The sequence below is a fragment of the Blennius ocellaris genome (genome assembly GCF_963422515.1).
Source record: "Blennius ocellaris genome assembly, chromosome: 24".
In the NCBI taxonomy this organism is placed as follows: domain Eukaryota; kingdom Metazoa; phylum Chordata; class Actinopteri; order Blenniiformes; family Blenniidae; genus Blennius; species Blennius ocellaris.
In genome coordinates this window covers 16,425,922-16,432,099 of record NC_137673.1, presented here as the reverse complement: position 1 = coordinate 16,432,099, position 6,178 = coordinate 16,425,922, and positions in this window count along the sequence as shown.

Sequence of the window (6,178 nt, the reverse complement as noted above, 5' to 3'; positions counted from 1 at the left end):
CATCTGGCTCCAAACTGTTGGCCATTAGGCTGATGTCACCTGGAGAACAGAACAAATGTTTTCATAGTTATTGAAATAAACATCCAGTAGAAACACTCACCTGACTCCAAAGCATTTAAGCTCGACAACTCGAAATTGTAGGCCATTCGGGTGATGACACCTGGAGAACAGAAGGAATCAAGTCAAAATATCACCATGGAAATAAACATCCAGTACACACTCACCTGGCTCCAGACCGCTTGACCTTGATTTCTAAGAGAAACACCCACATGGCCATTAGGTTGATGACCTAAAGACTTAGGAGAAACATTTTTTAAAACATTGTCACTGTAGTGACTTAACAAAAAAAATGTCTCACTGAAGTTCAAGTTATGACAATATGGATATGAATATCTGATACAATATGTTCAAAAATATGCAACCCCAATTCCCCTCCCTTCTCTATCACTCTTGAACAGGACAGAAGTTCTTGCTGCCCAAACCAACCACCTCCAAACCAGTTAAAGAGCAGCCTGGAATGACTGCCTCCTACCCCATGGTTAAAAATGAAGATTTCACTCCAGTGATGTTCACCTTCTGCATTTGATGACCAGAGTAAAATGTGAACAAGCTTCCCGAGTCATAGAAGGCAAAAGTTCCCATCATGACACTTCCAAGTTGTTTCACTGAAGAATGGATGGGATACACCAGTCCTCTCCAACTCCTTTATGTCCACATGCCTGGAGTGAAAATTGTTGGTCTGCTTTCCTTTCTCTCCATGTGGTCATGACGAGGGTTGAGGAGATTCACTCCATTGGACATTTCCCTTCATTCTCACATCCTCCAGTTTGTGATAGTTGAGTCCTCCATGTCCAGGAATTTCCAAGGTTGAGTTGCTGGATTTAAAGGCTCTGATGTGTCATTTTACTTCTTCACATTATCGCTCTTTACTTTAAGAGGCTTGAGAACATTCAGTGTCTTGCATTTGATGAATCATTTCTCAGTTGTTGCAGTAATTTTTACTTCCAAGTCAAGTGGCTCTTCCTTAGTTATTCTTCCTGCTCCTCCAAAGCATGCCTTTCCTTTAAACAAACAAAAAAAAGCAGCACGAGCAATGCCTGCAGCCTTTTCTGCATCTGCTCTTAATGCAACTGAAGGTCCTTCATTTAACACTTTTACCCATTGATTGGTCAACACCACCTGAAACCCCATAATTATGTGCATCACCTCCATTGAAACCCAGTTGCACCTCAGAAATATTTGTTGAACACCGTTGCTGTCAAACAACTTTCAGGTTCTCCTTTTTTAATCAGGGGAAACGAAACCCAACAAACTTTCACATACGCATGTGGCATCATTGCACAACCGAGCCAGCTCCGTCACCATTTTTTTTAACAATTTGTTGTTTGACATGAAACCTTGGATGCCATCCCCTATGCTGGCTGCTAGGTTAGGGTTTGACAGTTGTCAGCCCTTCACATTTAGTCACAAACCCCTCAGCAGTCAGTTGAATCATTAGTTTTTTCAGTGTTTATTCCCACAATATCACCACAGTCAGCGGCAGACACCAGAGTCAATGGGGACATCAATCATAGCGCTGCATGTCTCCATGGTAACCGGAGGTAAAAGTTCTGCGACTTGCTACAGCAACCAATGCATTGGATTAACAATTATCCTTCAAAATACAAGTGCAAATGATTTTTATTTGTATATGTATTGTGTGATGCTACATGGAAATCTACCTCCTTGCGTTGGGCGCCGTACATGCAGTGATTTTCCAGTCCAACACGGCTCCACACTCCAACTCCAAAGCCTAACAGAAGTGAAAGATGTAAAACATGCTGTGACCATTGAAATACACTTTTAGAACCACTCACCCGACTCCAAATCACTGGCCACTCGGCTGACGTCACCTGGAGAACAGAAAAGGTTTAAGGTCAAATTACTTACAGATGAAATATATATCCAGTAGAAACACTCACCTGGCAAAAATCTACCTTGCCAGACTAGAACCGTCTCTCCCTCACTTGGAGACATGCAGGTGTTTGGAATCTGAAAAGTCCAACAAATTATACATTTTAAATATTTATCAAATCAAAAACTAAGCTGAACCACTTCAGATCATACATTATAAAATCAGACTTTGAACCATTTTAAGATGTTTTGCAATTGAACTCACCAATTAAGACACCAAACAAATACTGCCTCAGCTGATCTCACTCAGGTGTGTCTCAGTGCAGGAAGAATGCTGCCAACCTCTCCTTTTTATAGACTCCGCCCTCTTCTTGCAGACTTCCTTTCACCACCCTTTTACATCAGACTTCCTACAACTCACATTTGTCTGTGGTTAAATTACCTGAATGACCTCAGACACAAACTACAAGCCTTTGTCTGTGGTTAAATTATCTGACACTACAAACCTTTGTTGGTGGTTAATTACTTAAATCACTACAAACCCATCTGCGGTTAATTACCTGAATAACACGAGACACTACAAACCTGTGTGGTGAATTTACCCGACACACTACAAACTTTTGTCTGGTTAAATTACCTGAATGACCTGAGACACACTACAAACGTTTGTCTGGTTAAATTACCTGAGTGACCTGAGACACACTACAAACTTTTGTCTGGTTAAATTACCTGAGTGACCTGAGACACACTACAAACCTTTGTCTGTGGTTAAATGACATGCGACACACTCCACAAACGTTTGGGGCCATCTAGCACAGGGGGAAACCTCCTGATCCCTGCAGGTCCTCTCATGAGCACCACTGCTGGATGTGATTGGTCAGTGTGGAAGGAGGCAGCAGCCACAGGTGGAGGCGATTGTGCTGATGACACCTGGAGAGCAGACAGGGGAGGAGGAGAGAAGAGTAGGAGGAAAACCACACCCACAAGCCAAACTTCTCTGCACATGCCTGGCATGTAATGTTATCAAAGAACTAACCCAAATCACAATCTGTATCAATCTGTAGTACCCTCAATGCAATTAATCTGTAGTACACTCAGGATGGACCTACAAACAGCCACAGGAAGGAAGTCAAGTTAAAGAAACTAATTCTAATGTGTGTGTGTGTGTGTGTGTGTGTGTGTGTGTGTGTGTGTGTGTGTGTGTGTGTGTGTGAGTTTCCACTTGAAAAACGAAGAGCAACAATGTTCCTGCTAATTTATAACAATAATAATTATAATAATAACAATTTTGCTGTTTCAGGAACCACTTGAAGGCTTTTTAATCTCCACCTCTAACAACCACGTAAGATTATGATCAAACATGCAGTACTTTGCTCCACCCACTGATCTAGATGCTATTAGCATTTAGCATCCCTGCACTGTGTCCTCAGACTTATTTCATTAACTTACTTGAAGCCTTTAAAACTTAAAACAAAGGTTGGATGGATGAACTTTAGTGAGCATAAACTCCTCCCACACTGTAATAAGTGATATGGCCAATAAGTTAACCTAACTTTTTTGTATCAGTTACTTCCACTTTCCATAATGAGTTATTGGATTTTAATTTGATAATATGAGTTATTGGTAGTGTAACTGAAAGCTGTAAGCCAGTGTAATGAGGTGGGAATTTCAATATGTCAATATAACTTGTCCATGTCAGTTATAAAAGAATAGCCGGATCTCTTAAAAACGGACCATCACCACGAGTGACTCTACAATATCAATGCCTGGTACAAATAGTGCTGGACATTTGGTCTTAATTTGATAAAGGAATAACAATTGTGATGTAAGATTTTAAAACTTGAGCAAGTCGTTCACCCAATTGCATATTTGCAGAAGAGGAACACAAACAAAACAATTTAGGACTGTAAGAAGAGAGCTGCGGAGGACTACTTTTTGTCAGCGTAAGGAGGCGTTTTCCACGTCTCCCTCCACTGAATGTCCTGATGCTTCATCACCAAGTTCAGCACAAAGCCAGATAACGAGCTGCTCATTGCAATCAGCTGTGTGGAAGCAGGGAGACATGCAAATCGTGCAGGTCTGTGGCGCTCGAGGACCAGAGTTTGACACGTGTGCCCCAGATGAGCATTCAGGAACGTGTCAGTCATATTCAATCATGTGTAGCATCGCAGCGTGAGGCCTGACACTGTTTAGCATGTAGCATGTGGCATCGCTACAAGTTAGACAAGTTGGACAATTCAGAGTCATCGAATGAATCCTTGCCTCATTCTCAATTCCAGCCAGTGAGTGTGCCAAGCATTTTCAAGCCTGAAACTGAGACTGCAAAGGTGTCCGATACCTGTCTCGAAATCTTGGATGCGTCTGTCAGACAAGCAATATTGAACAGATTGAGAGGCCATCATTGGGGAATCAAAGATGGCCGACAATATGTCCGCTTCCTGATGATCGCTGCCATTTTGTTTTGCCATTTTGATCTGAATCACCACCACAGCGCCACTGTCGGTGGGAGGCAAGAGTACATGATCCGCAATGCAACCGTGCTCCTCCACAATTGAAACCTCGCCAGTGCGGTATAAAAATGGCGGCATACGGGCGCTGACGTGCTTGTTTGTGGGCCCTGACAAACTCGTTTTCGGACGCCAACATTATTGCTCACGGTCAGCGCCATACTACTCTCAAAATTTGAAACCCCGCCAGTGTAGTATCAAATAATGGCGGCTTACGGGTGTTGACTAGTTTGCGGTTGCCGACATACTTCTTTGTGGCCGCCACCATACGTGTATGTGGTCGCCGCCATATTTAAAAGGACAACTGACGTCAGTGGCTTAACATTGCGTCACGGTTTCATGGATCATGTTCAGTTTGAAGAAGCACAAGGAGGAAACATCCAGGTAGATATAATGTGAATAAAGCTCAGAGAGTATTTATAAGGTCCAGAGCCAAGTGGATTGAAGAGAGAGAACCCCCCTTCATCATATGAAGTATTGTATTATGAAAACAGCCTAGAAAAAAAAATCACTCATGATGAATGCAGAAGAATGCTTTGAACAAAAAGTATAATGAAGGAGGTTTTGAGCTTCTTTATCAACCTGTATGCATCTTCTCAAGAAAATAATGAATCACTTTTCAATTACATAAATGATCTGATTCTCTTAAACAAAGAAAACTTTTCAAATGTAGAAGAGGATGTAACCACATTTTGAACAATTCAATTCAATGTATCATCATAAAAACAGCCTCTGATCTCCAGGCTCAGATGGAAGAACGACAAACATTTCAGAAAAGAAATTAAACGTTGCTATTTGAGACAATAATGTCCTACTGGTGAGGAATTATTGACAATGAAATGAGGCAGAATTATTTTAGACATCCTGAATAAGCTTTCATTCTATTTGTCATGTTTCCTTCCCTTCAGGACAACATAGTGTCTCATCTAACCCCACTCTTCTCTATTCTAAATACTGCAGTACATTTACTCTTCTCTATTCTAAATACTGCAGTACATTTACATTTCACATCACTGCACCTCTTATTTTACATCCTACATTGTTGCTGAGCCACGGAGCAAACCTTTATTCTGTACACACTTGCTGTGGACATGATTGACCAAGTTGTCCACCTCTCTCTGGACCTATTTCAGCAAGACACTGCAGCTGGAACCACATCTGTAGAGTTCAGCTACTAAACTGATCTGCCTGCTTCATTCATGCAGTGACAATGTGTGGTGCATTAAGTAGTAGAGTAGAGGAGAGAGCTTTATTCCTCCACAGGGGGAAACGCAAACTTACAACAGCTCAAGGTAAAAAGGTGTAGAAATGATCAAATTATGGAATTAAAATATGTAAACATATGTAAATATCTAAACAAGAGCAAAAAAGAGCACAAAAAATCTAATATGTAAAAATTAAAAAAATTAAAAATAAAACAATCCAGTAAAAAAAGAAAGAAATCCTCTAAAAATAGAGTAAATTGCCAGGATTGCAACTGTGCAAATTGAGCTCTGTACGATTCCCTATAAGTGATCATTGAACCAACATATACGTAAACAGAGAAACATGTTCAAGTAATTCACAACATGCATCATTTTTTTATCAGACAATTTATTTTTCAAATGCTCAATTTTGAGCCGGTAATACTCCTGCAGTAGAAGGACTTTTTTGTGTTTTTAACAATGTCCATCTCTGCTTCTAACTTTTCCTGCAGGGTTGGCGAGGAAGGAGGAGGAGGAGGAGGAGGAGGAGGAGGAAGAAGAGGGGGAGGAGGAAGAGGAGAAAGAGGAGGAGGA